At 42.7% G+C, this 13826-nt stretch overlaps 1 protein-coding gene across 2 annotated transcripts in view; it reads right to left on the bottom strand.

Annotated features, from left to right (window-relative positions):
• The window catches only part of LOC122536021 (insulin-like growth factor 2 mRNA-binding protein 1), an 88943-nt gene that overhangs the window by 19126 nt on the left and 55991 nt on the right, over positions 1-13826 (bottom strand). The window lies entirely within an intron of this gene.

The raw sequence follows: 13826 nt of genomic DNA, 5'->3' as shown, positions 1-13826 counted from the left end.
CAAAATTACGACGGCCACCTTTCACCGGAGGAGCTAGCTAGGTTACAAGCGGTACACGTGGCGCTCGTAACGAAGCGGCACAGCGCGGAGAAGCGTCGACAACCGCGCTCGCACTCGGCAACGCGACAACAATTTCCGGCCGGTTCGTGGAAGAAGAAGACGATAAAAAAGGACAAAGAAACACGCGCCGCGGAAAGGGGTTTGCCTTCAGTCAGAAGAAGAGGATGAGGAGAAGGAAGAAATAAAGCGAAGAGAATGAGAGAGACAAGGAGGGACAGAGTTGAAGAAACTGGTGGAACGAGAAAGAGAGGAGAGGTTTCTCGGGTGAGTCAACGCGCGCGCGGGAACGACGGGCGAATCATCGTCAATTTCACCGCGGAGCTATGCAGCACAGACCGGCGACCACTGACGTAATCACACCACGGTGGCACCATTGGCCCTTTTATCGCGGCGTCGCTACCAGAACGAACGATCTGCCTTTTCTGCAATGCAAAAGAAGGGGAGGAATAACGATCCTCGGGGGGGAATTTCCCACATACGCAACGAGTCACTGCGCCACTTCCAGGTAGTCGCTGATAATTTCTTTTTTGCATATCCGCCAACGTACGTTGCTCTAGACACGCGCGCGCGCGCGAGCGCGCGTGTGTGTGTGTGTGTGTGTCAGTGTCTTTGTTTTCTCGGAAGAAAGCCAGGATCTCCCCTGCTGCCTTCGTCCATTGGCTTTCATTCTCGCTCTCGCGCGATACCGGGCTATCGATTTCAACGTGGCCAAAATTATTCGTCCAATTCCGTTCGACCCGCTGTTGAATACTTAACGATACAACGACCCGAAAAATGGATGGAACGCGATCGTCGACGAGAAACTTGCTGAAAAAAAATTAGTTTTCTTCACCACGAGTTTCGAAGATTTTCTCTTTCGATACGGCTTCATCGTTGGCCACTCTGCCTCCGTTGAGGACAGTTTAATCGCGAATACGCTCACAATGAACGGGACAACTACTACGCGAATGCCACTTCACCGGACAAGGAATAAAAAAACAGTTAAATTTTTTCGCGCAATGTAACGAACTGGTGGAAAGTAATCACAGTTTAACTCGTTTTATATAGTGACAAACGCTTTATAAAACTATTTAACAATATAATTTTGTACGAAATATTTCGAAAGAGGGGTATACACTAAACTACGTTACAAATTTTACAACAGTGACTTTTCTCGTTGTCTGTCATTTTTCGAACAAGCAACGCTACTTCGATCACTACTACCAGTATAAATCGAAGAGAAATGCCTAGCAGTCAGTCTTTTATCCGAAGATTCAATGAAATAATTTTAACAAAATTGTCTTTGCTATACTTTTGTAAAATTTGTCTCATCAACTTCAAGTAAAAGTCAGCAATCGTGGTGTCTTTCTTTGTTTCGAATTTATACGAACGATATGAAATTCAAACTGATATACCTAACGTGTGAAAGAAAAACTATTTATACCACTTGATGGTTCTCCTTGTGAATTCGATGCTACTTGTTACCATAACCTCACTTTTATCAACTGTGAATTTATACGAACAATATGAATTCCAAACTGATGCATCCAACGTGTGAAAGAAAAAATATTTATACCATTTGATGATTCTCTTTATAGATTCGATATCACTTGCGGTATTCATGTGGAATTCACATTGTGCGACCATAACCTCACTTTCATCAATTGTAAATTGATGTAAATTCTTTCAATGGACGACTATATTCGTCGTTAGTGTCGAAAATATTAAAACAGTTCTCATTCATAAATGATGAATTACTTCAACTTCTTAGTTGAGTATGAAGAAGTGGCAATTTTTCGCGTAAAGACGAATATACTCGTCATGCGAGAAAAAGTGATTACAATTTGTTGCTTGAATTAAATTTTTTGCAGAAAATAAAACACACTTGTAAATTTCAGACATTTTCGAATATTTTGAGACTAAACTCGATTAGGTCTTTTTACATAATTTCTAAAGAATTTGGATGACTACATAATTTTCGTGTATATACTGGGAAAATCATCTTTTAGACACGTATTTGTTTGAATTCATTTTCGTTGTTTAAGAAGAAATTAACGCATGTAGAAATTAATGTAATTTTTGTCAGTTCATCAGTACCTACTGACGCGGTAATATATATTATCACGAGTACGAGGAAACGTTGCAATAAGATCAAGCAAATCGTAGACTGATTTTTCAAAAATGGTTCGTACGAAGAAAATTCTAGAGCTGCTGTTTCGAGTAATTTTCTCGACGAGAAGCAAGATGGACCGACGTGGGGCGAAAAAGAAATACGGTGAAAAGGGACAGGAGAAAAGATGGTGGCGGCGTAGGAGCCAGAGGACACGCACACCCGCGCCCGTCGCGACGCTCTCGTTTCCTCGTTCGATCGGCTCTCCGCTCGGCGCTAAGCCGAGAGAGAAGTTTATTCTAGGACGACGAAATTCACAATAACGATCCGCGAGGGAGAGGCCGCAGACGAGCTCGAGATATTTCTGCGCGACGAATTAGCAAGTTGTGATCTGCAACTTACGTGTACACGGTCCCCAGAATCGTCGGGGGAACACGCACGCAACTGGGAAACGGTAGGAGAAGGAGAAGAACAAGCAGAGGGAGGGGGAGGAAGGTTCGACGCGAGCCGTGAAAATGCGAAACAAACGAGCAAATATGAGGTCGACGGCGATGCGACGCGACGCGACGAGAGAACGTCGTAACAAAGAGAAACCGAAAAGACAAATGGCGTCCAAGGAGGCCACCGAGAGTAAAAACCACGAGGGAAAAAAAAACAGAGGACGAAAGGGCATTTCGATCGAAGGGAGAGTTGCGCAGATCGCAGTTGCGATATCCAGGCAGAGGCAAACCTAGAACCTAGAACCGTGGAATGACGAACGACGAGAAAACGTCACGATTGCATCGATCTCTATCGAGATTGCACTGTGCGTCCGTTCAGAGATGCGAGAATTTCCTCCCACTTGGCGACAAATTCGCCTTTTCTTTCTCTGGCTCTCTGAATCGCCGGTTGGCAAAAAGCTCGAAGAAATTGACGGAAGCGAAATTCGCACGCGCGGCTTCGTATCGCGAACGAGGCGCGCTTGAAACACGTTCGGTTCGAAACCGAGCTGGATATATATCTCTGGCACCGGCCACCTTTCCAAAGCTTGACTTTTACCCAGCAACAAGTGTCCCTTGAAATCAATTGTCAATGGTTCAAAGGGGCGAGTGATACATTTTGGTGGACAAAATTGTAAGACACCTTGCAAAATTACAAGATCTGGTAAACAAATCAAAGTTATGCAACGTTATTGTTCAATTTTATTTTAATTTTGAATTTCTATAAATTGAACGGATGTTTTCAATAAAAACGAAATAATGCAATTCCACTTGAATAATATTATAAAACGCTGACAAAGAAAACAAAAGTAGTTCTAGTAGTCCATTATCGAAATTTTCGTGTTCTTTTTTAATTTTAATAGTGAGTTGATACTCCATTATTTTGAACAACGTCGATCATTCGATTTGATAGGCCTTTGAATAATTTTATTTTACATACAACATTTATCTGAATTCCTCCAAGTACACAAAATAATTTACAACTAATACAACGAAATATTACGAAATAATTTGCAATAATTCTGCAAGGTGTCATAATTAAGGTTGAACCATTTGACATTACACGTAAGAAAAAGATAAAAAAAAAAGGGAAAGTTATTTCTTAATCTTTCACGCTTCGGCGTTACAGATCGAAATGCCACATACATAGTTACCCCGGCTCGACTAGAGTTACGAAACTCGCAAAAGTGACCTAAATCCTGGGTAGAAACGGCGATACGCTTAGAGCAATCCGAAGATGGCTGGCGAACGGCTGTGTGGTGTCAATGAAGGAACACGTGGGCTCGCCTAGAATTTCATTTCGCGTCGCCCAAGTGCAGACCGCGATAACGATCCAACCCGCTAGGAGCGACGACGCGATTTCCGGTTCGTTTACGATCAAAACGGCGCTCTGGCGGTAATCTGGGGAACAATGGGCTTGCAATTATTACCAAAACGTTATTAGGCCATCACGCATCAGGCGAGTTCTTGCGCTGTCGATTTTATAAAAAAAACAGGTGAGGAACATTTGACCTTGATCTTGAGTTTCAAGCTCGAAAAATTTTTCTTTCTTTTGTTTACGTTCATCCTACGAAGATGAAACTTGTCCAAGGGAATCATGGGATTTGGGGAAGCTAATCGTTCTCTTGAAAAATTGACGAGCTAACGGTAACCGTATTTTTTGTTACTTATTAGTTTGTATATTGTATATTTAAATTTCTGAGACGAAAATTTATTCTAAGGAGAGAGGTATTTAGGAATTAATTATATATAAATCGTATAGCCGAGGACAAGATACAAATCATGTATAAGGTGGGCCAAAAGTTTCTTCTCAACTATTTTCTTTTAAATAAAATATCAAGGTAGGAGAAAAAAACTGTTAATTTAATTCATTGTTAAAATTATGTATTTATTTTAGTAGGAAGTGACTTTTGGCCCCACCCTGTACAAAGGATATATAAGCGCGGCAAAAAGGACCCACCGGCCAATTATTAGCCAATATTGTTAGTCAAGAAATTCCGAAGTGGAAATCTCGTCTTGCTCGAATAGAAATTCTATGAAATTGTACAGTATAATTACACAGTGTATATTATAATTATACAATCATAATGTACAGTTTATATTATAATTGTATAATTGTGTACTAAAATTGTATAATTTCTCAATTGTACCCTTACAACGTAACAACGTTGCTCGACGCGTTAGAAAAATTCTTCCCGTCATCAATCTACAGTAGCTTCGTACAAAGTTCTCCGATACGTGGTGGAATCAGAATTTTCAAAGATTCTACGAACAAGTGTCACAGCCAAAACTATCGAAACGAACGTGCAACAACGTAGGGATATAACAACGATCCCAAGAATATCGGCAAGTCGCGGAAAGGGCAGCGAGAACGGATGTAAACAACTGTCGTGAACACTTACGCGAGCCAACGGCTTACTGTGAGTTCACCTGATTACACGGCGAGTCGATCTTATTGGTAGTCGGGAGGTCAGTGGCATTGTTCTCTCCGTTCAACGATGACCAAGAATAAGAACAACAACAATAACAACAACAACACCCATCATCGGCACGAGCAGCCGAAAAAACCGCACTGTACTTCCTCCTGCCCCCCTTTTGTGCTCGTGCGACAGAGACAGATACGCACCAGTATTCACACAGAGGCACACACAACACGCGGAGAAGCCAGTGGAGGTCACTCTGTTCCGAAAGAAATACGCTAATCAGCGAGGAGTTCGCGTGAACAACAGACGAGAGAGAGAGAGAGAGAGAGAGAAAGAGAGAGAGGAATCGTTTTCGCACTCTCGAGTACTAAATTTTCGCCGGTATGGTGGAGAACGCGAGCCGGTCACGCGAGCAGCAAAGTTCACGGATCCCGAGGTGGCTCGTCGTCGGATACTCCCGCGTGGGTTCTAGCCGGGAAACTGACGAGCCGCCGGCGAACGACACGTCGAGGAAGAACATGCAGAAGAACATGTGGTGGTCGCCGACCGCGGTATCGATCGACGGTGTACGAAGATCGAAACGTTACCGCGTTCTTCTTCTTCTCCGCGCGGTCTCGTCTCGTGCGCCAATTAATCGCCGACGACGTGCCGCCGCGAGTTGCTTCCATACGACGCAGAAACGAACGGTTGGCGGCGTTTCGGGGCTGCTTCCGCCGCGCATCGGGACACGTGCCGCCGCATGGAAATTTTCTACGGCTCTCTCCTCTTAACGGAAGCGCGTGTAGTAAACGTGTGTGTGTGTGTGGAGAAGACGCGCGGTTCGACGAAATCTGCGTGTTCGCGCGATATATTTCAACGATACCACGTGTCCCACAAGATGCAACGGAACAATGGTAAAAATCACTCGGAAAAATCACTTTCGCGTGTGATCTCTTGGATCACGGATTCAACGCGTTGTCGCGGAAAGTAAGGAGGGGGGCAGCACGTGACCACCCACGGTGGCGAAAATCAGGACGCGCAACGAGACGAAAATCACAAGCGGTTTTTTTTTTTTTTTACCTATTCGGCGACAGACTCAGCGAAAAAAACAGTTCCTCGCGACACACTGGCCTCACGTCCCGCCGCGAACTGCGAACGCGAGAGAGGAGCCGGTCGACCCGAGCGCCACGCTCGATCAGCGCGGAAATCGAAGTTGCACGAAGACGTCCGGAGAGGCACGAAGGCCGGCGTTTAAGGCCAGAGATTACGATGCACGCGAATTCGTGCCCCGCGCGCCGAGAGTTTGCAAAATTTTTCCTCGCTTCCTTTCTCTCTGCCGACGCGCGCGTTATCATCACGCGGCGTTGCGATTCCGCGTTCTTTTTTTTTTTTTTTTCTTTTTTTTTTCACCTCGGCTCGCGAGCCGATTTAATCTCGACGACGGATCAAATCACGACGCAAAATCTATCGCGAGAAGTCTTGAACGTTTCGTTGGCGGATCTTTCGAGAGTCGCGTCTTTTGAATATTTATTAATATTTGTACATTTATGGCTTTTTTAATATTTATGTAATAGTTATTATTCCATAACGCGTCTTTTCATTATTTATCAATATTCAATATTTATCTCTTTTTAATATTTATATAATGATGTTTATATTAATCACGAACGGCCGAGGAGATTCGAATGTAAAATTTCCATGAGAAACTGCACGAGTTTCAGAGAAGAGATCTTTTAGACAGGCACGCTTTTTTGGGGTGACGCGTGCGCCGAATGAGGTTCTTGCTTTCGTATAGTTCTAATATGCCAAACAATATGTGATTTTTTTGTTACACAGTGTATTTTCTGGCTTCGAAAAGTTAAAGCATTTTCCAAACTCTGTGTATCATTTTTCTACCCATTCATACGCACGCCATTTTCGCCCGAAAACACGGGCACTCGACGTGTTAACCTCTTGCGCTAGTAAACTGGTTTGCGGACCATAACGAGTGACCAAACCAATAATTCGCCTCCTTTTTGAATTCACCGGTATATCTGGATAGAAATTAAAAAGAAGCAATAAATTTATTATTTGTGTTGCCTGGATTATATCTCAATATACTTAAAACTGTGAAAATAATGTTGCAATTTTGGGCCAAATATTCTCGACGTGCGCGGCACGTCATTCCAGCGCGAGAGGTTAACCGCCCTCACGGAGAAAAAAAAAACGAGCGAGAAGAAAACGCCAGCTAAAACGGTTTTCACAGTTTATATCGATAATTCCGTCGTTATTGAAGAGGTCTAGCGTAATCGTCAATTTGAAAGTAAAATCACGCGGGACCGAACATCACCCGCGCCAGCCCCCGGAAGCGTGCCACTGGGGACAATGAAACGCGCAGCACGATTGAATCGATCCAACGAAAAAAAAAAGGAAAAAAAAAAGGAAACAAATGATTTCAGCGTAAAATTCTGAACCGGCTCAAGTTTCTGCGAATCGGTTATAACCCGACCATTAACCCCTTGACTTGTAATCTCGTCGAGTACTCGTGGTCCAATTTACTGTTTCTTTATTGGAAAGAGAAAGTAAATTAATCTTTTCACTATGAAATTTCAATTCGAATTTTAAATTTAAACCTAGACATTGATAAATAAAAAATATGTACAATGTTTCGACGCTTTAAATAGTCTAAACCGATGTTATAATTTCGATAAGTAATGCTTATCTCAAAAATTGAATAGAAATTAGAACGCAAGGAATAGGAAAGAAATTTCAAGTTCAATGAAGGATGTAAAGTATCCGATTTGTGTATTCCAGTGCTTTGAATAATTATAAATTGGCCATTTTGACCAATTTGACAATTGTAGTCTTAACCCTTTGCACTCCAGGCATAGAAAATATTTGATGATGCGGTAGGAGGGGAGATAAAAATATTCTCTGATTGAATAAGTCAAAGAATATCGTTGTACATAGCGTTAAAAAATAGAAATCGAGTTATTAGACAGTAATGAATTTACTTTTGAACAATAGGAAAATAATTTAGATAGTGATTGTTTTGAAACTTGAAGCACTGATTCTGACGATAGATGACATTATTCGACCAAAACATGAGGAAGCAAGAAGCCTTCAATTTAGTGATTCCAGTGAAGAAGATAGTGAAGAAGATAGTGAAGAAGACAGAAGTAACATCATACACAATGAAAACTGTCTTGAACAGTTTGATTTTTCAACAGAGTCCAAAGTGTGCCTGGCACACAGATAAATAATTTAAGCGAACCTCATATACTTTTGTTCATTTTACACAAACGAGAATTGTCGAAAGATACACACGTCCTGCTTTGAAATTTACCACGCACAGGAAAATATCAAATAGTCGATGACATTTACATTGTAATCAATAATTCAACATTGTACGAACTTACAACTCTTGCTTTTCACAATTTTCACTTTCAAATCAATAATTTACCAGATAGAAAAAGTCGGAGTTGTTGCAAGCTGCAAGTTGAGAAAAAGTTGAGTGCAAAGGAGATTAACCGCTTGCGCTGGCAACTGATTGCGGACCGTAACGAGTAACCAAAACCGTATACAATAATTCATCGCTTTCTTTTTCAACTCCTCGGTCACATATATCACTATATAGAAATGATTGAGAAGTAAATTCATTATTTGTTTTGCCTATTTCGTTTTACTTTATCCTTCACCTACTTGTGCAGGAGTCACAGTTTTGACCTCTGCTGGGAGTTGCTTGCGGTTAGTAATCGCACACAGTGATGGGAGCTACTTGAGTAGTAATGGGAGCTGCTTGTGTTAGTGATGGTACAATATCGGTGAGGACCTCGGTCTCGACCGTTAGATTCTGTACAGTATCGGTCCGAAAGACCCTAAATATGTATTAGTGGGATATCCGTGCGAGTCAAAACACCGGAGCCTTAGCTTCAATAGTCGGAGGGGTTAAATATACTTAAAAATACTGAGCAAATATTATAGTTTTGGGACAAAAAATTCTCGACGTGTGTGGCACGTCATTACAGCGCAATAGGTTAAATGGCGATTGCGGACCATAACGAGTGACCAAAACCGTATACAATAATTCGTTTCGCTTTCTTTTTGAACTCGTCGGTCATATATATCACTATATAGAAATGATTGAGAAGTGATAGATTCATTATTTGTTTCGCCTGTTTTGTTTTACTTAAATATACTTAAAAATACTGAGCAAATATTACAATTTCGGGACGAAAAATTGTCGACGTGTTCCAGCGGTTAAAGCGCTTTTCACAGAGTATCGTCGACGTCTATTTTCCTCGGCGGTGCGTGTTTCAGACGGCGCGGCGGGGGTCTGCTGCTAAAGAGGTCAAAAAATAACGTGAAAAGGGCGGTGGCCGAAAAAACAGTAAACGGGAAGTCGGTTTCCGCGTGATCGGTCGACGAATAACTGTCCGACGAATTCGTGGAAAAAAATCGACAATACACGCCGTTGTTTCGTTCCATCCGTGCGCGCGAATTTTTCTCCTCCCCGCCCCTCATCTCACTCTATCGCTCGTTGCAGAAGTCGGCGGACCATTCGACATGAATTTTTCCTAATTAATCAATATCACCGGGCCGCGGTGGTGCTGGTGGTGTGGCTCGACCATGCGTACGGCCATCCCGGCGAAGAAACCGGGGGAGGGAAAAACGTGGACAGGATTAACACGCGTCGCGCGGACAATATCGTTCGGTACGTGGAAACAAAACTGTGAGTGTAATCGGGGCGGCGGGCACGCGGCTGGCCTTCGTGGTTACTCGTCGAGAATTCTTCTATAATTGATATCCCGATTGTATCGAGTGCACGTACCGGGAAGTCCGCTCCGTGTTTCCAACCACCGTGCACGCCGTGTTTTAATTCATTTATCAGCGTATCGTTTCGATCGCGTTATCGCGTACTTTCTTCCGTTGGCCAGCCAGTGAACGTGAATCGAGAAAAATGAAAAAAAAAAAATAAATAATACTTGGGAAAGAAACTCTTTCGTACGATTTATTCGGCTTGTTTCTCCGGCCGATTTCTATTTTAAATTTATGAGCCAATTCTGTCGTGTTCTTCACAATCTCAGAGACAGAATTTTGAGAAAAATTCGTTTCTCAGATTAAGCTACGCACGAAGGATTACGAATGCCCTGTGGCTGAGACAAGCAAGAAACAACGAAGATTTATTAACTTTTGCAATGAACGTCTCTGAGACGCTCGTAGGTTAATATACAAAGATGTAGAAATAATTTGTGGTATATTATAGTATTTATGATATGTAAGTATAATACACAATATTTATATTAGTATAATTATAATATAATAAATTATACAAAATATTATATAATTATATAGATATAATTACAATATTTATTATATATATTATAATTATAATATATATAATAAATATAATTACAGTATATTAGATATAGTTTATTATATATATTAATATTATATTTATTATATATATTATAATTATAATATAATAAATTATACAAGATATTAATAAATAATTATATTATAACTTACAGTATTTATACTTAAGTATTTCACAAGCGATTCTGTTTACGACATCTTGCAATAATTATGAATGACACTATAAAAAATTACCTTCGCTAAGTTTAACGCAAATGTATATTCTTTGGTCATATTGAATTCAACTCGTATGTTAAAGAGGAACGGATGTTGGAAGAAAGAACAATTTTAACAAAATTTTGTTTCAGAGCTGTCAATCGGCGCAACAACTATGAATGGAGACGAACAAGGAGGATGATAATTTAGCGGGAAAGGCGTTTCTGACGACTGACTTTTTGCGAGACCGTAGGGTAAAAAGCGCGCGCGCGCGCGCGCGTGCAAGCGATCATCGGCCCCGCGTTCCGCGCATGATATCGCGACATTAAAAATCAGCACCGAGAAGTAAAAGAAAAAAAAAAAAAGAGAGAGAGAAAAAGAAAAAACTGGCGCACCTTCTGATGCATCGGGGTGGTAACAGCTGTTGAAGCAGCTGCCACGTGGCCGGCAGACACCTATGATTGTCGGCGTGATCGTTTCGACATTTTTTTCTCCTCCCGTGTTTACAATCGGCTTTCCGGGCGCATTATCGGGCGATTTTGCTCAGCTCAGCTTGCATCCGAACGGGCGAACGTTGGAGGATTTTTCAAAAGCAGCAGAAGAGACCATTTTAATTAAATAAGAATCGCTGTTGGACCGAGGAGATGCTTTTCACTGCTGGCTGTTTTTCTTTTGACGAATAATTTAAACAATCTAACTTAATTTTTAATCAAAGATGAAAACCATTCCTCTAAGTTGGTTTCAAATTAATCATTTTAGTGATCAAAAAAAAGTCGTAATTAAGTGAAAAATATACCGAGCAGTTTGAGAAAAGAGAGTATGAAATTTCTGTAGAAAAACGATGATTACAAAACTCGAGAAAATCTTAAAAAAGGGTTCGAGATAAAGCGAGCAGGTCGGTACATGTCTCTCGTTTGCGAGCGGAACGCGCAGCAGTATCAAGATTGGTCTACGCTGGCTACGTATACGGGTATACGATAATACGATAAAGAACAAACTGTTGGTGAGCATGGGCATTCGCGCGCTATCCGACCGGCAGGTGAGTCGGGCAATCGGTTGGCGAAACCACGCGATTATTTTTTGCTTTTTTTACCTGTCACAACGGCCCCACTTCTCTCTCTGTCTCTCTCTCTGTCTCTCTCGGCATTCGGGCTCGCAACACGTTTTTGCTGCCCGTCTTAGGAAAACAACACTGTCGCACACACAACTCGCTTTCTTTCCAACGATCTCCACTATACTCATCAACGAGTGAGCATTTATTACAAAGAAAAAGAAAAAAAAGAAAGAAAGAAGATGACTCGCAAGTGTCGTAATTCTGGCCAACCCCTCTTGCTAATATATGTCCTTCTCTCCTCAATCGCGTAGGAGGAACACAACAAGGGGGAGAAGACAGAAAGAGAGCGATGGAGGAACCGGGATGAGAGGAGACAGAAAGGAGTCCCGCGTGCAGATTTGAAAAGGCATCATGCGCCGATCCTGTTAAATTTTTAGAGATGAGAAAACAATGGGGGTAAATGCTGTTTCTACAGGGGGAGAAGAGAACCTAACGTTGGGGGTGCGTTAATCTCTCTTTCTCTGGCTCAACCGGCGCCCCTGCCGCTCCTTCGTCCAGACTTTCCTCTTCTTGCTCCTTCCCTCGTGCCGCTGCAACAGCGTGAAGGAAGGAAGAGGTGGAGTGGGACGGGGAGAGGCGAAGGGTCTGACATCGACAATAGGCATCGAGGAAGTCGAACTCGGGGATCTATGCGAAGAAGGAAAAAGGATCGACCGACCAAGAGTGGGATTGAGACAGACAGACAAGGAGAGAGACAGAGAAGGACGAAGTTCTGGCTGTACAGAAATGAGAGACAGAGACAGAGACAGAGAAAGAGAAAGAGAAACAGAGATACGGTCGCTGTGGAAAGGCAGCGTCGGTCCTAAGCCCAATTAGCAATTTAAGGCAATAAGCGGGCGCACTCTCCCTTGGTTACGTTCCCGCGTTCGGTACACTCGACATTATTTCAGAAGGGAGACGATTCTTCCACCCTCGTTCCCCTGCCATCTCGGTCCGACGGTCTCTCTTATTTCTCCCTTACTTCTCTCCACCACCTTTGCATCGGTGAATCGCATAAACATCGCGGACACATCAAGCGCCACACAGTGGGTAGAGGAGACAAACGCAAAGTGCATACACACAGATATATATATATATATGTATGTATATATCTCAACAGCGGAACGAGAGAGAACGAGAATCGTCGTTGGTTCTTTTCTCGGAAGTGCCGCTGTCACTACCATAACATCTTGCGCTGGAACGACGTGCCACGCACGTCGAGAACATTTGGTCCAAAAATTGCAATTATTTCTCAGTTCTAGGCAAAACAAATAATTAGTAATTTCTATCCAATGACATGTACCGATAATTTCAAAAGGGAGACGGTTTGGTCACTCGTTACGGTCCGTAAACCAGTTACTAGCGCAAGAGGTTAAATATGAAACTAGCCACCCTCCGTTCGTTTGGCAATCGTGTTCGTTCTCGGAGGAATCGATCGAATTCCCGGGAGTAGGATTTGCCAGAATCTCGCGAGAGATCGAACGCGAAGAGGTTGAAGAGATCAGCTTTGAAAAACAAAAAAATAAGGAGGTTTTCTCTCTTCGAATGGGCAAGTTTGATGATGAAGAAAACCGGTGTGTGGAGAAAAGATGGCCTCTTGCTCTTTTAACGAGTCTCTCTCTATTGGCTTTGCGTTTAATCGCTCTCTATCTCTCTCTCTCTCTCTCTCTCTCGCTTTCTGTGTATACACGGGAGGAGGAACGACGGGCAGACGAACGCGAAAATGCGAAATGCATTCTTAACTCGCTGCCTCTTTCCTTCTCCCTCCCCTCCGCTCCCCTCCTCCTAACTCCCCACTCCACTCCGGGCTACAATGGCGGGTTTACCGAGCGGATGAGCGAAGGAATGGTACACACGGAGAGTGATAAGAGAGAACGAGAGTTTATGGGCGACGCCACCCTACTACTACCACTACTACTACTATTACGCGCGGAGTAGACTTCTTCCTTCCCCGGGCATTCGCGAATTATGCGTCATGCCGAGGTGAATGCATTCAAATTGACGCGATACCGGAAGGAAGACAGGACGACGACGACGACGACGACTGCTGCCACGGCGAGAGTCTGCCCTAACGTCACGGGACGCAAGACAAATTTACCAAAGCCGGGCGCACCCACAATGGCGTTCTTTTCGCTATTTAAGGGAAGGGGGGG

This window comes from Frieseomelitta varia, unplaced genomic scaffold (assembly GCF_011392965.1).
Source record: "Frieseomelitta varia isolate USP_RPSP 00005682 unplaced genomic scaffold, Fvar_1.2 scaffold_792, whole genome shotgun sequence".
In the NCBI taxonomy this organism is placed as follows: Eukaryota; Metazoa; Arthropoda; class Insecta; order Hymenoptera; family Apidae; genus Frieseomelitta; species Frieseomelitta varia.
Note: the sequence above shows the minus strand (reverse complement) of the source record. Positions and strands in the feature narration are given on the sequence as shown.